The sequence below is a fragment of the Kogia breviceps genome, chromosome 12 (assembly GCF_026419965.1).
Source record: "Kogia breviceps isolate mKogBre1 chromosome 12, mKogBre1 haplotype 1, whole genome shotgun sequence".
In the NCBI taxonomy this organism is placed as follows: Eukaryota; Metazoa; Chordata; class Mammalia; order Artiodactyla; family Physeteridae; genus Kogia; species Kogia breviceps.
Genome location: NC_081321.1, coordinates 31,800,162 through 31,821,374, shown reverse-complemented (window position 1 = coordinate 31,821,374; position 21,213 = coordinate 31,800,162). Strand labels below are relative to the sequence as shown.

The 21,213-nt window shown below is 35.8% G+C and overlaps 1 protein-coding gene across 6 annotated transcripts in view; it reads right to left on the bottom strand.

Moving 5' to 3' along the window:
- The window catches only part of CNTN1 (contactin 1), a 353,678-nt gene that overhangs the window by 297,590 nt on the left and 34,875 nt on the right, over positions 1-21,213 (bottom strand). For 2 of the 6 annotated variants that reach the window (XM_067009075.1, XM_067009072.1), the window contains exon 2: positions 11,458-11,534. The exons of 2 other annotated variants lie outside the window; for them this stretch is intronic. The gene's annotated coding sequence lies outside the window, so the exon portion shown is untranslated. Of the gene's footprint in view, positions 1-11,457; positions 11,535-14,801; positions 14,885-21,213 lie in introns of all 6 variants that reach the window. 2 more of the 6 variants (XM_067009073.1, XM_067009074.1) reach the window with 2 other exon arrangements.

Here is a 21,213-nt window from a genome sequence, read left to right as displayed (position 1 = left end):
AGACCCAATAAATGAATAAGAAGGAGCAAAGTATTGGGAGGTCTGGAGGGAAAACATTCTAGGCACAGGAAACATCTAGTGCACTAGGTCTCCTTAACAACCCTCAGCTTTGAATCTCATAATATTAAGTCGCCCATCCAGTACCCTTTCTTGGTACAACTACATATCCATTTCTCAGAAATCTTAGCTCATTGTCACAATCTCCGACACTAATTTTATATCAGCTTTTGGTGGTTTTAATATCTATACCCATAACTCCTTCAACACACTGGCCTCTAGGGTCCTTGATTTCCACTCATTCAGTGATCTTGTTATCAACACTACTTCATCTCCTCTGGTCATAATAATAAAAATAAACCATCATAGTCTCAGTTTATAGCATCATACTCCTTGACTACCACCTTCTTTCTTCCCAGTTCACTCACTCTAAGTACCCTGACTCCAGTGATTCTCCTCCCCACCAGGACCTACAATCTATGGAGGTACCAGCTGTTTTCTGTCCCTCATCCCCAACTCAGCTCCTCACCACTTTCCTTACTGGTGATAAATTTCATTATACTTCACTTAAATCACTTCACTGTATAAAACTCCAACTCCCTTGTCTCTTTCTTGCTTCACTCTATTCTTAACTAAATCCAACCCTAGTCAGAATCAATTCCACCTGTTTTCCCTACAGCCGTGTATCTAAACATAGCTGGAAAAAAAAATCACACTGTATAATCATACTGAATGGTTTCACGTTACATTCATGAACAATATCTTGAAAAGGGCTGTTAAACCAGACCATTCACTCTCTTAGATTCTCCTAGATTACTATTTCGTACTTACTTTTCTCTCCTTAGACTGTGAACATTTCCTCCCCCATAGCCATCCTTACTGAGTAAACACCATGTGTTATTCTACATAAGCAGAACTTCCACTTGTGCATAAGATCCCATTGCTCTAGCCTACTCAAGTAAGTCTCCCCTTTTCTTCTTGTAGCAAAAAGTTTTTTCAACACCCACTGTTTGTTTCCATTAACATACAAAATTGCTGTTACTTCTCTTTTCCAAACTATATTTCTTTAGAAGAGTAAGTAAATAAGAAAAAAGAAAATAAATAGGTGTTTTTTTTCTGGAAGAATAAATGAATAAATAGCAAGAATAATCAAACAATTTTAAAAACTTACAGAATTTATATGGGTGTGGTTGTATTAAAAGTATTAGAATCTACTATAAAGCAACAACAATATAAAAATGGTAATAAAATAGAAATAGAATTTTTTTATGGACTAGAAGTATGTAAACAGACCTAACATCAGATGAAATAATTATGGCTTTTCAAAACAAAAAAGAAAGCAGGTAGATTTTCTTTTAAACTATGAACTTATTGACAATCTGGGGAAAATTTGCAACATACTGATAATAGGAAAAGGAAAATATCATTAAAACACAAATAACTCTTACAGATTATTGCTCAGAAGAAAAAATTGGGCAATAAACATGATTAATAATTTCAAAAGAAGATATAGAGATAGGCAGTAATATATGAAAGTTTCACTTTACAAATATTTAATAATATAAAATAAAACAAAAAATAAGACACCATCATTACATATATGTTTTATATATTATATTTTATCATATATACATACATACACATATACAACATACACACACAGACTTCTGTATTTATATATCTATCTATAAGTATAGTGTATGCAGTATTGTGAAACATACAAGGAAGTGAGGATTCTCATACTAAGCTGGGATATCAACTGATGACTTCCTATAGGTAACTTGGCAATACGAAGCAAAGTCTAAAAAATATGGTGATTTTATAACAGCAAAACATTAAAAACAATATAAATTTCCAACAGTAGATTAACTAAATAAATTGTAATGCATCCTTATGTTAGCATGTGATAGAACAATTAAAAATCATAATCTTGAAGAATATGTAAGGATAGCTGATGTTGCTCCAAGCACGCTGCCAAATCTAAACATAGGTTACAAAACATTATCAAATAAATGGTCTAATTTTTCTAAAATATTCATTACAGTGTTCATTATACATAATGTACCAAAAAATGATTGGATAGCAGAGTAGTAAGACTGGTTATTCTGAGTTACAGAGCTATGAGTAATTATACTTTTCTTTAGTATTTTCCAGCTTTTTTTATAGAAGTATATTCAGCATATAGCAGTTAAGAAAGCAACAAATATTGACGATGAAGATGGTGAAAAGGAAGGAGGCAAGTTGGGAAGGAGAGTAAAGTTTCCTTCTCTTCACTCTGTTTAGGGGGAAATGGGCAGAATCACCAGAGCCTCGGGGTAGACACATGGTTTGCGACCCCCTGCACAGGAAAAACTAGCTTACTACAGGGTTGAGCCAAATCTCACTCTATCTTCACCACCATATTTAGAATTAATTATTAAAACCACCAAAAGCAATGACGTATACTGAAGTAGTGAAGAGATTCTAGGCTCTACATTCCAAACATGTAGCTGGGAAGTCATACAATATTTCTGAATTTAAGTATTTATTTGTTTACTTAGTAATATAGAAGAGATTAAGGGGAAAGAGCACTACTGTTTTTATAAATCAGATGTTATATGTCTAAGAAGATTCTAAGGCATTCTAGCATTTAAAATATCACATTTCAAACTTTTTGTCTTTAACTTTTGTGATATCATTTGAAAACATAAGTAATAATCTCAGAATTATTGGAAACTCCCAGTAATAGAGATTAGAATTATAAAAAAGTTAGTGTATCATAGAATTGTCTTATTTGGAATTAACTAGAATAACGACAAATTGATATCCACACTCAGATGACATTCATTAATGCTTGTACCAAGAGGGAAAATGAGGGATAATTCTCATCCTATACAGATTACATAGTTATTTTTCAAAATCGTATCAGATAAAGTTTCCACCATTTGAACTATTTTAATGTCTTTACATATTTCAACATTTTAGCAGGAGTTTCTAGAACCTATAAGAAAAGAACATTAGAAGTCCTAAGGTTATAGTCTCTTGACTCAAGCAAGAGAGTACTATTCACAGGACAATGAATGTACTATACACGTTGTAGCTCTGAAACAGTGAATTTAGGACAAGTTCAACTGCACCACAGCATGCGCTAATAAACATCAGACAAAGCAGTCACTGTAAGCCAAGGCTCATCTATTGTAACATGTGATCATACGAGGCATAATAATGTCTTTGTTCTTGTATTAGTGCACAGTTGTCAAGGGGAATTATATATTCTAAATTTATTTTGTTAACTTGCTCATAATAAACAATCAAGTGTTTTATAAATGTAAACATATTTTACAAATATAAAAACATTAAAATATCAAAAAATATGATTTTTTACTACAATTATAGTCTAATAAATAAAAATAATGATTATAAAAATTAAGTTGTAAGAACTACAAAATATAGGTCACAAGATTTGCAGATGTGCCCTGTCAATTACCATTTTCTTATAATAAATGTTTTGACTTATAAGGCTGTTTACAGAATCTATAATCTCATTTAACCAATGTAAGAACACCTTGCTATTGAACAGATACCGCTAATTTACACAGAAGCAACCATGGTCCCTCAAGGGCTTTTCCTCTGTTTGTATAGTTAATTAAGTGTAGGGATAGAATCACAATCTTCTGAAACCTATTATGTTGTTCTCACTGAACCACTGTATTTCTGTACAAAATCCTTGTTCATGTAAATGCCATAAACTGAAAATCCACCCTTTTTTTTTTGCGTTTTATAGTGGCTTCCTCTTGTGATATCAATGGCCCCATGCACTTTATGAACTTCCCTTGAATCTGTCACGCCATGGAACCACCTCTTTTATTCCTCTCTCTCTTTTGGCTCTTTCTCCTAATATAAAATTAAAAATTCTCAAGGCTTCTCAGGCTAAAGAAATAACCCAAATTAGAATGTAGGATATGTGAGGAGTGGTGTTTTGTCTCTTTCGTTTACAACGTCCACTTTGTTCAAGGCTGCCTTGGACAGTGTCTGGCACTGAGCAGATACTTACTAAACTTTTATTAAAATCTAAATAATCCATGGACTCCACCTCATTTTATAGATACTAACCTATTAGGATGTTTCCTTCCACAGTCATGGCCAAATACCTTAAAACTTCAGCCAATTAGATTATCACTTTACACCCAACACTCCTCAGAAATAACTGCCAGTTAGATAATCGATAGACTCCTAATTTTCAAAATGCAGTGGTCTATTTTTAGTCTTCATCCTATTTGAACTCGTTTAAGAACTGAACACTCGGAGGAGCTTCAAGATGGCAGAAGAGTAAGACGCAGAGATCACCTTCCTCCCCACAGATACATCAGAAATACATCTACACGTGGAACTTCTCCTATAGAACACCCACCGAACGCTGGCAGAAGACCTCAGACCTCCCCAAAGGCAAGTAACTCCCCACGTACTTGGGTAGGGCAAAAGAAAAAAGAATAAACAGAGACAGAAGAATAGGGATGGACCTGCACCAGTGGGAGGGAGCTGTGAAGAAGGAAAGGTTTCCACACACTAGAAGCCCCTTCGCGGGCGGAGACTGCGGGTGGTGAAGGGGAGAAGCTTCGGAGCCGCGGAGGAGAGCGCAGTAACAGGGTGTGGAGGGCAAAGCGGAGAGATTCCCACACAGAGGATCGGTGCCGACCGGTACTCGCCAGCCCGAGAGGTTTGTCTGCTCACCCGCGGGGGTGGGCGGGGCCTGGGAGCTGAGGCTCTGGACGTGGTCGGATCGCAGGGAGAGGAGTGGGGTTGGCGGCATGAACACAGCCTGAAGGGAGCTAGTGCACCACAGCTAGCTGGGAGGGAGTCCAGGAAAAAGTCTGGAGCTCCAGAAGAGGCAAGAAACTTTTTCTTGCCACTTTGTTTCGTGGTGCTCAAGGAGAGGGGATTAAGAGCATTTCCTAAACGAGCTACAGAGAAGGGTGCGAGCCACAGCTATCAGCGCAGACCCCCGAGACAGGCATGGGACGCTAAGGCTGCTGCTGCCGCCACCAAGAAGCCTGTGTGCGAGCACAGGTCACTATTCGCACCTCCCCTCCAGGGAGCCTGTGCAGCCCGCCACTGCCAGGGTCCCAGGATTCAGGGACAACTTCCCAGGGAGAACGCATGGTGCGCCTCAGGCTGGTGCAACGTCACACTGGCCTCTGCAGCCGCAGGCTCGCCCCGCATCCGTGCCCCTCCCTCCCCCCCGCCCGAGTGAGCCAGAGCCCCCGAATCAGCTGCTACTTTAACCCCGTCCTGTCTGAACAAAGAACAGACGCCCTCAGGCGACCTACACGCAGAGGCGGGGCCAAATCCAAAGCTGAACCCCAGGAGCTGTGAAAACAAAGAAGAGAAAGGGAAATCTCTCCCAGCAGCCTCAGGAGCAGCGGATTAAATCTCCACAATCAACTTGATGTACCCTGCATCTGTAGAATACCTGAATAGGCAACGAATCATCCCAAATTGAAGAGGTGGACTTTGGGAGCAACGTTATACAAATTTTTTTCCCTTTTTCTCTTTTTGTGAGTGTGTATGTGTATGTTTCTGTGTGTGATTTTGTCTGTATAGATTTGCTTTTACCATTTGTCCTAGGGTTCTGTCTGTTTGGTTTTTGTTTGTTTGTTTTCTGTATTTTTTTAAAATTTCGTTTATAGCACTTCTTGTCATTGGTGGATTTTTATTTTGGTTGGGGTGCTCTCTTCTTTCTTTCTTTCTTTTTTTCTTTTTAAAATTATTATTTAATTTTTTATTTTTAATGATTAGTTTTTATTTTAATAACTTTATTTCATTTTATTTTATTTTTTCTTTCTTTCTTTTTTTCTCCTGTTTATTCTGAGCCATGTGGTGATAGGGTCTTGGTGCTCCAGCCAGGCGTCAGGGCTGTGCCTCTGAGGTGGGAGAGCCGAATTCAGGACATTGGTCCACCAGAGACCTCCCAGCTCCAAGTAATATCAAATGGTGAAAATCTCCCAGAGATCTCCATCTCAATGCCAAGACCCAGTTCGACTCAATGACCAGCAAGCTACAGTGCTGGACACCCTATGCCAAACAATTAGCAAGACAGGAACACAAACACACCCATTAGCAGAAAGGCTGCCTAAATTAATAATAACGTCACAGACACCACAGAACACACCACCAGATGTGGACCTGCCCACCAGAAAGACAAGATCCAGCCTCATCCACCAGAACACAGGCACTAATCCCCTTCACCAAGAGTCCTACACAACCCACAACCAACCTTAGCCACTGGGGACAGACAGCAAAAACAACGCGAACTATGAACCCACAGCTTGCAAAAAGGAGACGCCAAACACAATAAGTTAAGCAAAATGAGAAGACAGAGAAACACACAACAGATGAAGGAGCAAGGTAAAAACCCACCAGACCTAACAAATGAAGAGGACATAGGCAGGCTACCTGAAAAAGAATTCAGAATAATGATAGTAAAGATGATCTAAAATCTTGGAAATAGAATGGAGAAAATACAAGAAATATTTAACAAGGACCTAGAAGAACTAGGAGAGAAAACAAACAGTGATGAACAACACAATAAGTGAAATAAAAAATTATCTAGAAGGTATCAATAGCAGAATAACTGAAGAAGAAGAAAGGATAAGTGACCTGGAAGTTAAAATAGTGGAAATAACTACTGCAGAGCAGAGTAAGAAAAAAGAATGAACGAATTGAGGACAGTCTCAGAGACCTCTAGGACAATATTAAATCCACCAACATTCGAATTATAGGGTCCCAGAAGAAGAAAAGAAAAAGGACTGGGAAAATATTTGAAGAGATTATAGTTGAAAACTTCCCTAATACGGGAAAGGAAATAGTTAATCAAGTCCAGGAAGCACAGAGGGTCCCATACAGAATAAATCCAAGAGGAAACATGCCAAGACACATATTAATCAAACTATCAAAAATTAAATAAAAAGAAAAAATTTTAAAAGTACCAAGGAAAAAACAACAAATAACATACAAGGGAATCCCCATAAGGTTAACAGCTGATCTTTCAGCAGAATCTCTGCAAGCAGAAGGGAGTGGCAGGACATATTTAAAGTGATGAAAGGGCAAAACCTACAACTAAGATTACTCTACCCAGCAAGGATCTCATTCAGTTTCAATGGAAAAATTAAAACCTGTACAGACAAGCAAAAGCTAAGAGAATTCAGCACACCAAACCAGCTCTACAACAAATGCTAAAGGAACTTCTCTAGGCAGGAAACACAAGAGAAGGAAAAGACCTACAATAATGAACCGAAAACAATTAAGAAAATGGTAATAGGAACATACATATCAATAATTCCCTTAAATGTAAATGGATTGAATGCTCCAACCAAAAGATATAGACTGGCTGAATGGATTGAAAAACAAGACCCGTATATATGTTATCTACAAGAGACACACTTCAGACCCAGGAACACATACAAACTGAAAGTGAGGGGATGGCAAAAGATATTCCATGCAAATGGAAGTCAAAAGAAAACTGGAGTAGCAATTCTCATATCAGACAAAAAATAGACTTCAAAACAAAGACTATTACAAGAGACAAAGAAGGACACTACATAATGATCAAGGGATCAATCGAAGAAGAAGATATAAGTATTGTAAATATTTATGCTCCCAACATAGGCACACTTCAGTACATAAGGCAAATACTAACAGTTATAAAAGGGGAAATCGACACTAACACATAGTAGGGGACTTTAACACCACACTTTCACCAAAGGACAGATCATCCAAAATGAAAATCAGTAAGGAAACACAAGCTTTAAATGATACATTAAACAAGATGGAATTAATTGATATTTATAGGACATTCCATCCAAAAACAACAGAATACACTTTCTTCTCAAGTGCCCATGGACCATTCTCCAGGATAGATCATATCTTGTATCACAAATCAAGCCTTGGTAAATTTAAGAAAATTGAAATCATATCAATTATCTTTTCCGACTACAACACTATGAGACTGGATATCAATACAGGAAAAAAAAACTGTAAGAAATACAAACAAATGGAGGCTAAACAACACACTACTTAATAACCAAGAGATCACTGAAGAAATCAAAGAGGAAATCAAAAAATACCTAGAAACAAATGACAACGAAAACATGATGACCCAAATTCTATGGGATGCAGAAAGCAGTTCTAAGAGGGAAGTTTATACCCATACAATCCTACCTTAAGAAACAAGAAAAATCTCAACTAAACTACTGAACTTACACCAAAAGCAATTAGAAAAAGAAGAACAAAAACCCCCAAATTTAGCAGAAGGAAAGAAATCATAAAGATCAGATCAGAAATAAATGAAAAAGAAATGAAGGAAACAATAGCAAAGATCAATAAAACTAAAAGTTGGTTCTTTGAGAAGATAAACAAAATTGATAAACCATTAGCCAGACTCATCAAGAAAAAAGAGAGATGACTCAAATCACCAGAATTAGAAATGAAAAAGGAGAAGTAATAACTGACACTGAGAAATACAAAGGATCATGAGAGATTACTGCAAGCAACTATATGCCAATAACATGGACAACCTGGAAGAAATGGACAAATTCTTAGAAGAGCACAACCTTCTGAGACTGAACCGGGAAGAAATAGAAAATATAAACAGACCAATCACAAGCACTGAAATTGAAACTGTGATTAAAAATCTTCCAACAGACAAAAGCCCAGGACCAGTAGGCTTCACAGGCTAATTCTATCAAACATTTAGAGAAGAGCTAACACCTATCCTTCTCAAGCTCTTCCAAAAAATAGCAGAGGGAGGAACACTCCCAAACTCATTCTGTGAGGCCACCATCACCCTGATACCAAAACCAAACAAAGAAGTCACAAAGAAAGAAAACTACAGGCCAATATCACTGATGAACATAGATGTAAAAATCCTCAACAAAATACTAGCAAACAGAATCCAACAGCACATTAAAAAGATCATACACCATGATCAAGTGGGGTTTATCCCAGGAATGTAAGGATTCTTCAATATACACAAATCAATCAATGTGATACACCATATCAACAAACTGAAGGAGAAAAACCATATGATCATCTCAATAGATGCAGGAAAAGCTTTCGACAAAATTCAACACCCATTTATGACAAAAACCCTCCAGAAAGTAGGCATAGAAGGAACTTACCTCAATATAATAAAGACCATGTATGACAAACCCACAGCCAACATCATCCTCAATGGTGAAAAACTGAAACCATTTCCTCTATGATCAGGAAAAAGACAAGGTTGCCCACTCTCACCACTATTATTCAACATAGTTTTGGAAATTTTAGCCACAGCACTCAGAGAAGAAAAAGGAATCCAAATCGGAAAAGAAGAAGTAAAGCTGTCACATTTGCAGATGACATGATACTATACATAGAGAATCCTAAAGATGCTACCAGAAAACTACTAGAGCTAATCAATGAATTTGGTAACGTAGCAGGATACAAAATTAATGCACAGAAATCTCTTGCATTCCTATACACTAATGATGAAAAATCTGAAAATGAAATTAAGGAATCACTCCCATTTACCATTGCAACAAAAAGAATAAAATACCTAGGAGTAAACCTACCTAAGGAGACCAAAGGCCTGTATGCAGTAAACTATAAGACACTGATGAAAGAAATTAAAGATGATACAAACAGATGGAGAAATATACCATGTTCTTGGATTGTAAGAATCAACATTGTGAAAATGACTGTACTACCCAAAGCAACCTACAGATTCAGTGCAATCCCTATCAAACTACCAAGGGCATTTTTCACAGAACTAGAAAAAAATTTCACAATTTGTATGGAAACACAAAAGACCCCAAATAGCCAAAGCAATCTTGAGAACGAAAAGAGGAGCTGGAGGAATCAGGCTCCCTGACTTCAGACTATACTACAAAGCTACACTAATCAAGACAATATGGTACTGACATAAAAACAGAAATACAGACCAATGGAACACGATAGAAAGCCCTAAAGGAGGCAAGAATATGCAATGGAGAAAAGACAGCCTCTTCAATAAGTGGTGCTGGGAAAACTGGACAGCTACATGTAAAAGAATGAAATTAGAACACTCCCTAACACCATACAAAAAAATAAACATAAAATAGATTAAAGACCCGAATGTAAGGCCAGACACTATCAAACTCTTAGAGGAAAAACATAGGCAGAACATTCTATGACATAGATCACAGCAAGATCCTTTTTGACCCACCTCCTAGATAAACAGAAATAAAAACAAAAATAAACAAATGGGACCTAATGAATCTTAAATGTTTTACACAGCAAAGGAAACCATAAACAAGACAAAAAGACAACCCTCAGAATGGGAGAAAATATTTGCAAATGAAGCAACTGACAAAGGATTAATCTCCAAAATCTACAAGCAGCTCATGCAGCTCTATATTAAAGAAACAAGCAACCCAATCCAAAAATGGGCAGAAGACGTAAATAGACATTTCTCCTAAGAAGATATACAGATTGCCAAGAAACACATGAAAGAATGCTCAACATCATTAATCATTAGATAAATGCAAATCAAAACTACAATGAGATATCATCTCACACTGGTCAGAATGGCCATCAGCAAAAAATCTACAAACAATAAATGCTGGAGAGGGTGTGGAGAAAAATGGACCCTCTTGCACTGTTGGTGGCAATGTAAATTGATACAGCCACTATGGAGAATAGTATGGAGGTTCCTTAAAAAACTAAAAAAACTAAAAATAGAACTGCCATATGACCCAGCAGCTCTACTATGCATATACTCTGAAAAAACCATAATTCAAAAAGAGTCATGTACCACAATGTTCATTGCAGCTCTAGTTACAATAGCCAGGACATGGAGATCAACAGATTAATGTATAAAGAAAATGTGGCACATATATATAATGGAATATTACTCTGCCATAAAAAGAAATGAAATTGCATTATTTGTAGTTAGGTGGGTGGACCTAGAGTCTGTCATACAGAGTGAAGTAAGTTAGAAAGAGAAAAACAAATACTGTATGCTAACATGTATATATGGAATCTAAAAAAAAAAAAAAAAGTTCTGAAGAACCTAGAGGCAGTACAGGAATAAAGACACAGACGTAGAGAATGGACTTGAGTACATGGGGAGGGGGAAGGGTAAGCTGGGGTAGAGTGAGAGAGTAGCATTGACATATTGACACTACTAAATGTAAAACCAATAGCTAGTGGGAAGGAGCCGCATAGCACAGGGAGATCAGCTGGGTGCTTTGTCACCACCTAGATGGGTGGGATAGGGTGGGTGGGAGGGAGGGAGATGCAAGAGGGAGGAGATATGGGGATATATGTATGTGTATATGTATAGCTGATTCACTTTGTTATAAAGCAGAAACTAACACACCATTGTAAAGCAATTATACTCCAATAAAAATGTTTAAAAAACCCCAAACACTGAACACTCTCTTTTGTAAATGTTTATCTAGTTACCTTATCCTAGTTTTCTTTATTCTTCTCTGTTTTGTTGTTGTTTTATATTTTCTTCTTTGCTGGCACTCTTCCCTTACCTAAACAAATGATGAAATACTTTGATTATGACCTTGGCTTCCTCTCTTCACTTTGCCCATTCTCTCTGGACATATCTTTTACATCATGGTTTAAATTACTATAACTATGCCACTAGTACCCATATCTGTTTCTAGTCTTAATCTCCTGACTAAGCAAAAGGATTGCATATCCTCTCTTCTTGAATGACCCACAGGACCTTAAACATAACATCCTCAAAATACACTTTTTTCTGTATAATCCTCTTTCACCAAACTGAGTTCTCATGAGTTTTCACACTTCTATCCCCTCTTTAGAATTTTTCTCTATTTTTGATTCTCAGCTATCTATGATTTCTATTTCTTTAAAAAAATGCAACCAAGAGAGAACTTCTAAATGTTGCTAGTGCCACATCCACCCACTTACTTTCATCTGTATCCATATATTACATATTTTCTTCTGTTAATTTACATGAGCTGCCCTACTTCTACCTAAAGCTAATCGCTTCTCTACTTGGAAACCATCCATACATCTTTAGCTATTCAAAGACAATAGTCCAGAATATCACCCTACCTCCTGTCTCCTGGATTTTTCCTCTTTACTGGATGATTCCCATCAACATGCAATCTGATTTAAGAAATTTTTTCATCTTAAAAATTACAACAAACCTTCCTTGATGCACATTCCTATCCAACTACTCTTCCATTTCTCTGCTTTGTTTTATAGCAAAACTCAAACAATTGTTAATACTATCTCCCCTTCCTCTTCTCATATCGTCTTGAACCAATTCAGTCAGGCTTATCTTCTTACCAATCTATACAAGACCCTTTTTCAAGACCCTGGAGACTTCTACACCATCAAATTAATGGTCAATCCTTTGTTCTCATTTTATACGAGGTAATAGGAGTTTTTGACATAGTACATCACTCCATATCTCAAGACAGTTTCAAGACTTCCCTAACCAAGTATAAAAAAATAGTGAAAATCCTGTCCCCATCACCCCAACCCCAAAGCCCCTCTTCTTCAGACTCCCAGCTCTTCACAGCACCTATTACCACCTGACATATATTTACATTTTGTGAAGTGTAAGCTCAATGAGATTGAGGACTTTGTGTTTACACCAGTCTCCAGCCCATATTAGGCACTCACTAAATATTGTTTATACTATTTGTTTTTACTATTTACACGAGTATACTAATTAATGAATTTATTTCAGACCCTCCTAAATTTTATCTGCACTATATCATGTGACTACCAAATATATATTTCTATATCAATTTTCTTTCCCTTTAAATCTACTTTCCATGCTATTATCTTTCCAAAGAATAGACCAAATTATATAGTAAATAAATCTACAACAATGGTAACATTCTAAGGAAAAGGAACAATCAATATAATATCTTGCGTGGCTTGATGAAAATTTAGGAAAATTCTTATTTTATCGAACATTTTCATTAGCCAATTGACATACCTTTTAATTGCTTTTAAAATATAGTACTTAAGAGCATTTTATAGCACTCATGGTCATACATGCTTGGATTATAATTGTGGCTCTGCTATGCCATGTTTTTGGTCATGTTGTTTAACCTTCGAACCTCTTTTTTTTTTTTTTTTTTTTTTTTGCGGTACGCGGGCCTCTCACTGTTGTGGCCTCTTCTATTGCGGAGCACAGGCTCCAGACACGCAGGCTCAGCGGCCATGGCTCACGGGCCCAGCTGCTCTGTGGCATGTGGGATCTTCCCGGACCGGGGCGTCCCCTGCATCGGCAGGCGGACTCTCAACCACTGTGCCACCAGGGAAGCCCAGAACCTCATTTTTATTATCCATGAAAATGGGGTGATCATAAATAAGATCAGGTTCCCAAGGTTGTTAAGAGCGTTAAATGAACTAATATGTGTAACTATCTCTATTGTTGTTATATAGATAGTTATTCTTTTTGTTCAGTGCTCACTCAGGACCTCACACCTACCAGGTTATTAATGAAAAAAATTATTGAACTGAACTTATATTCTGGCTCATAGCCACCTAACAGAAGCTTATTTCCTTCATTTGAAAGCTATCTCAATTAGTATTAACATAATTCACAATATTATTTGCAAAAACATGTACAAGACAGCATAACAATCAAAAGAAATATTTTTCAGTCAAAAATATCATTGAAAGGTGGACAATGAAGATATAGGCTGTCTACTCTAAATATACTGTAGATCTACTTTGCTACAATACCTGGTCCACTGTGTGAAATAAATAAATATTAATTTATGGTGATTTACATTAAATATTTAGAAAGGGTCAGTTTGTACAATTATTACATAGTTCAGTCCCTGAACTGTTCTTACAAAATGGAATCAAATTCCAGAGAGATAATAAAGTATTAGTGCTCTTTAGATAGAACAAATAAGTCAGAACATCAAGTTCATCATTTCTATAATAACTGAAAGAATTAAATTGAAATAATTCATTAATATCAAAGAATGCTATTGTTTAAGACCAGGTATAAGAACCTAAGGGGTGTTCTACCTATTTTCAGGTCTAACACATTTTAATATTAACTTGGCAAGAAAAGATAGATTAAAAATACATATTGTGGGGGCTTCCCTGGTGGCGCAGTGGTTGAGAGTCCGCCTGCCGACGCAGGGGATACGGGTTCGTGCCCCGGTCCGGGAAGATCCCACGTGCCGCGGAGCGGCTGGGCCCGTGAGCCGTGGCCGCTGAGCCTGTGTGTCCGGAGCCTGTGCTCCGCAACGGGAGAGGCCACGGCAGTGAGAGGCCCACGTACCACACACACACACAAAAAAATACATATTGCATCTATAATTTTTAAACTATTTTAAATTATAAGTTTAAACTATTTAAACTTATTGTAAAAGCATTTTCTCTTCTACTAAATTGTTTCCTCAATTTGATTCCTTTGACTTTATCCCACTTTTTTATCTGTGTGTTGGTTTACAATAAGAGTGTTATGGTTGATTAGATCAGTAAGGGAGCAGATGCAATAAAACATAAAATATATAAGACATTAGAAACCAATACATTAATATCATTTTTGAGATTAAATGAAAACAATGAGAATAAAAGCCAAATTTCTATTTAAACACGGTTTTGATTGCTTTAAATATCTGGAGTACACCAGTAGCAGTATTTGTAAATGAGCACAGAAGTTATCAAGTACAACAATTATTCCATGAAAATAAATATCTTGAGAACACAGTACAATACACATACACAACCAATCTTTAGAAACGTTAAATTATTTCAGAGCATTTTGGGGACAGTGTTATATAATTTACCTGGGTTTAAAAATCCCATCTGACACTCATTAGCTCTGAGAACTTGGCAAGCTACTATGCCTTGAGCACCTCAGTTTCTTCATCTGTAAAATAAGAATATTACCTATGTCATCAGTTTGTTGAAAAATTAAAGGTGATACTTATATTCCATATAAACTTGGAGTTACCTTTCATCCTTCCTTCTCCTTCTACCCATTAAATTAATACTTTCTTTCCATTGCCTCTCACCTAACAATGAAACCTGGCCTCTGTCCAGATGCTCACCTCATATCCCTCAGGATACTTTTCTCCCTAGTAGATCCTCTTGCATCCAATATAGTACCTCAAAAACTACTACAAACCACTGCTAGATCAACTTGTCTAAAGCACCAAACTGTGCATTCCATTGTCCTCTTCAGATATCTACAGTTATTTCTGCTGCCTACATAATGAACTAATTCCTAAACTTGTATTTTATGTTCTCCACAATCTGGGTCTCTTGCCTACACAGCTTTATTGCCTAATATTCTTCTTCGTAGATACTCCATTTCACTCAATTAGGAATACTTATTGCCCAGAAAGAGGTAATGTAAACTCAGACCTCTTTTACCAAAACAGTTTTCCATTGCCTGTGTTGGACTTGCCCTTCTTTGTATCACAGACTCCTATTAAGGAACATTTCTTTAACAGCAAATCAAAGTTAAGTCCATTGGCATTAAGTAGGACTTACTTTTTCTCATAACTTCTTTGTATTGTTGTTTATGCTATTTTTTTTTACAGCAATAACCTTCTGACTAGACTATTTCTCCTTTTGCCCCCTGTAATTCATTCACCATACAGCAGCCAAACTGAAATTTTAAAAATGCAATCATATCAGGTCACAACCCTGCTGAAAACCCTCTAGTGTGTTCCTATGCTTAGAAGAAAAGACAAAAGCATCACACATCACTCTGTACTTGCCCACACTGCCTCCTCATTTCTGCTCTGGGATTTGTCATTCTGCCCTTAGTCACTAGGCTCATGGGCCCTGCACTGTAATCCTTCTTTGTCTTTAATTTCTCCACATCTTTTACTGGCCTACTTCTCTCATGAGACCTTCTCTGACCATCTTTTGTAAAATATTCACCAACACACACACACACAAACACATATTCATGCACACATAACCACTCTCTACCTTTCCCCTGTTTTTTTGTCTTCTTAGAATTTATCATTATCTGAACTTACTTTTGTTAATTTTTTATGCTACCAAACACCCAACTCCTCATCTTTTTTACAAATGTGTCTCTAATTCAGTATATTGGAAATGCTCAATAAACTTTTGTTCAGTTAGTAAATTAATGCTCTGCCAAAAAGCATATAGTCTGTTTCCTTAACCAGAATATGAATTCCTTAAGGAAAGAGAGTTGTCTGAATGCTCTAATGTTCCTGAATCCAGTAGAGTGACTTGAACATGATAGGTGCTCAAATGTTTGTTTTTGTTTTAATTAAGTAGAATCACAGGTTAAAACAAAATGAATGCTAAGAATTATGTGCAAACAAGTAGAATTTCTAAAGTGAAACAGAAAATAGAACATAAAATAAAAATATCCCTCTACCAGTTTTATGAAAGATCTGGTTTCTCATTCAGTGTGCTATGAGAGTCTACTTTACTTTATGTAGAGGTTTTATTGGCAAGTCATCAGCCGTATTTTGTACAAAATTTCAACCCCATTGAAATCCAACTAGACCACAAGGCTCTGCAGATCCTAAACGAATTGAATTAATTAACTCCAGGTCCCTGCAAGGGAACTTTCTGTCAAGTGTATATTTCTAAACCCAGACAATGGCTTTTAAACTTTTTTTTTGTAGTGTCATCAAACAAATTTCTCTTTGTGATAATATAGAATGGGGGGGACGCAAATCAGTAAAAACACCAACAGTATTAAATCTTCAAAGGAAACCAAAATAATTCACACCAAAGTATTTTCAAAATCTTCTAACAGCAAACTGTTTTGCTGAGCTACAATTTTTCCTTCCCCCCACTCAAATTTGATGCTAAAGTTTACACTGAAAAGTTTTAAAAAGTAGATAAGAGTGAGTGAGCAAAAGCTGGGCACTTAGTTATCATTTAATGATTATTTTAAATGAAGAAATGAAACAATTTAAGAGACCCTCAATACTATTAAGAGGACCCAGGATATTATTACAATATATACAAAATTCAAGTGATTTGAAAAAATGAGATAGAAATGTGGTAGGTGATTATCTCATTTGTAAAAAATGCAACAAGTGAAACCAAAGGAAATATGACTTTTTTCAACGGGAAACTAAATGATAGAGATAGAATGGGTTTTTATATTGACCTATGTTATCAAATTAATTTCTTCAATTATGCCTATTTATTCTATATTCATACACATTTGTGACTCATATAGTTAGTTCTTTAATAATGAATAAAGAATTAAGTTTTTAAAATAAATATCTAAGATTATTTGAAGCAGTATTTTTTTTAAACATCTTTATTGGAGTATAACTGTTTTACAATGGTGTGTTAGTTTCTGCTCTACAACAAAGTGAATCAGTAATACATATACATATATTCCCATATCTCTTCCCTCTTGCGTCTCCCTCCCTCCCACCCTCCCTATCCGACCCCTCTAGGTGGTTACAAAGCCTAGAGGTGATCTCCCTGTGCTATGCGGCTGCTTCCCACTAGCTATCTATTTTACATTTGGTAGTGCATATATGTCCATGCCACTCTCTCACTTCATCCCAGCTTACCCTTCCCCCTCCCTGTGTCCTCAAGTCCATTCTCTACATCTGCATCTTTATTCCTGTCCGGCCCCTAGGTTCTTTAGAACCATTTTTTTTTTTTTAGATTCCATATATATGTGTTAGCATATGGTATTTCTTTTTCTCTTTCTGACTTACTTCACTCTGTATGACAGACTCTAGGTCCATCCACCTCACTACAAATAACTCAACTTCATTTCTTTTTATGGCTGAGTAATATTCCATTGTATATACATGCCACATATGCTTTATCCATTTATCTGTCGATGGACACTTAGATTGTGAAGCAATATTTTTAATATTTTGAAGGGTTTTAACAATTAAATACTATTTGGTAATATTAAGACTGGCCAAAATCTGATTTTTTTTAAATGGAGCATTGGATGTCAATACCCATATCTTGAATGAAAATCACTGAAAAATGAAGGGATTGAAGATGACAGTAATAAGTCTGAAAATGGTAATTGTTGGAAAGTTTTATGTGTTAGTTTATTGTAAAAGTAAAGAGCAATTCTGTTGAATAGACATTTTATGGTCAGTGTTTGGTCTCATAAATAGAACTACCTAAGAAAAATGAGAAATTTAGAAAGGAATCTTAGGTCTGAAAATATTTGCCAGAACAAAATAAATAAATAAAATTATATCTCCCAATTAAAAATAGTTAAATAAATATGGTACAATTCAACATGGATTCTTATAGCTGCTAAATGTGCTGATTATGATTATGTGACAATATGGATCATATTAAGTTTTTTGGGGGGATGATCATACTAAATGTTAAGTGAAAGAAGCAGGTTATAAATTATTATAATCCAATCACAAATATATAAAGAAACATTTGTTTAGGAAACAGAAGTTTAAAAATAGAGTTGCAAAATGATAATCATGGTTGTGATTGGAAAAGTTATTCCCTCTAATGTTCTATTTAAAAAGTGATTTTATTTTTAAAAAATATAATGTTGCATATGTGTTATGTTTCCATGCAAGAGTCCTTGCACTGGAATACCTCCATTTCTAATATATCTATAAATCTACCTTTAGAAATTTCTCCTCTGTCCATCTTAAAAACTGGAGTACCCCAGTGATTCTTTCTATCTCTTACTCCATGCACTCATTTTTGAATGGCTTAAACAATCATCCTCCATTCTCACTAACTCCCAAGTCTTTCTATCCCAATGACTACCTCTATTCTAAGTCCCAGTCCTCTGTATTCCAAGGTGAACTGAATGTACCAGAGTTTTCTTGAAAAGATTTTGTACAAAAGTGTTAACAGTAATTCCTTCAATCATCCCTGGCCTCCTGTAAGCTTTCATGTGACCATACTTGTTTCTCAAGCTGGAAACCTTAATAGGTAACTTCATTTCTTTCTCTACCTCTCCTATCAGAAGCAATCAGTAACCAATTACAGGCTCTTTTACTCTAGAAAGCTCCTTAATTTGATGCATCTTCTCCACTCTCACTTCATTTATGCATTCATCTACAGTGGTTTTTAAATTTTTTTCCAAACACTCATTCTAAATACTTAGTCTTTATTATCTCACTTAATCTTTACACCAATCATACACATTAGCACTATTTTAGAGACAAAACTGACATACAAAAAGGATAAGTAATTTGTTAACATAGCTAGTAAGAAGCAAAGCTGGCATTCTTAATTATTGCAACTGTCTCCCTTTCTCTATGTCACTCTTTCTAACTATTTTTTAAAATATTTTTTGTCCCCATTGCCCATTTGGTAACAATTCAAACTCATTAATGTTTCAAAGAAAGCTCTTGAAAGTCTAGAGCAAGTGTAGTTGTCCAAGCTTATCTCAACACTCCTAACCCAACCCCGTGTGTTCCTGCCAAACTGAACAGAAAGACTCAGGACATGTTGGGTTCTTTCTCAACCCCATTGGTTTATGCATGCCTCAACATCTGTCTCAATCACTGACTGCAAAATACAAGACTCAAAGTTACTTCTTCAATGAAGCCTCCTTTCCCTCTGTCAGCATCCTGCAGAATAATTTTTTCTGCTCACCACATTTCCATAACACTGTACTGATGTATCTGACACATTATCTATTGTAAGGTAACAGAATTTGATTATTGGTTAATCTAACTTTCTTACTAAATGATAGTCTCCTCCAGAGTAGGGACTGGGTCTTATTCATCACTGTATTATTTTCTCTTCCAATAATATTAATTTGAATATCCAGCACATGCTAACACTTAACTCAATTTCTGGCATAACAGACATTTGATAAACTATTGAAATGGAAAATTATCAGAGCACCATATTATAAAGTAGATATTTATGGAAAGGGTAATTCTTATCAGACAGTCTTCAAGGTCAAGGAGACTTAGAACTAGTAGCAAAGCCTGAAAGGTCTCTAGGGATATAAGGCAAAGGACATGAAAGAGGATGAGATATAGAAGTGACAGAGTTGAAAAGCAGCAAAGACAAACTATACTCCCTTGAAAATTTTGTCATTTCTGCAGTATTAAGTAATCAAGTGCAAGTTAATTTGGATAGAATTCTCTGCAACAAAGACAAAGGATTTTCCTCTTTCATTCTTTGTGTAAACTCTTGGTTCAGCTATTGACCAATGGAGCTACTATGGTGAAATATCACTCCACCAAATGTTTTTAGTTTTAGACCATTTAAACTATTGTGAAACTCAACTTGGCAGTCACCTTGCTGCATAGTGAAAGAGCAGGATAAATGCAACTTCCCTGAAGTTCTTTTTGTCATCAGACAGTAGGAGAACATTATTGGCTCCCTCCAGTTGTGGCTAGGTTACACAGGTTATATTTTAAACATTTTAAGCCAAACTCTCATTGTAATGTGATATTATTGGGCCAGTTTGTCCAACTTGAGAGAAAGGCCTATTATAAGTAGAAGTAGTTTTGCTTCATTTCTTGAGAGTATACATAAAACTTTGGAAAGATTAGAAATCTAGATTTTTTTTCCCCTAGAATGAATGGAGAAAAGAAATTCTACCTCTCAAAACAAATTAAAAAAACCAAAATAACAAGTTCAAATGTATTTTATTAGTAATGATATTATGAATCTATTTCTAGAATTTTCAAAATTTTTCTATTAAAATTCAATTCATATAGTAATAGTTATACTCTAATATACCTCTATCACAGAAGGTAAGTAAAAACAGGATCATACTTTTGATCAAGAAAAATAAGTCTGAAGTAAAATGAATTAGTCTACGTTGCTTCTCTGAGAGTTGACATTTACTATTTGTTACACTGAACATTTACTTCACCACTCGATGTCATATTTCCTCACCAGGAAAGTAAAAATAGTATGCAATGCACAGGTTGTTTCAAGTATTCAGTTGATATTTATAATGTTTGCTACAAATAAGTAATAAATAAATGTCATTTAAAATGAAATCTAAGTATATTAAAGTGATCAAATTCAAAGTCTTATTGAGGGGGTTAGTCAATAGCCTTTAATTAAAGCTAAAAGGTCAGATTATTTCTAAATAAAGCCATTGTTTCAGTTCATCATTCATATCTTCTTGTGGTAAAATATATGATACTTTACAGAGCCTATATATAAGAAAGAAAGATGGGTGGTCCAAAAAACAGAGGGAACCTTGTTCATTAGAGATTTTCTTGGAACCACATTTGGAAAAATGAAGAAATACGGATTATGATT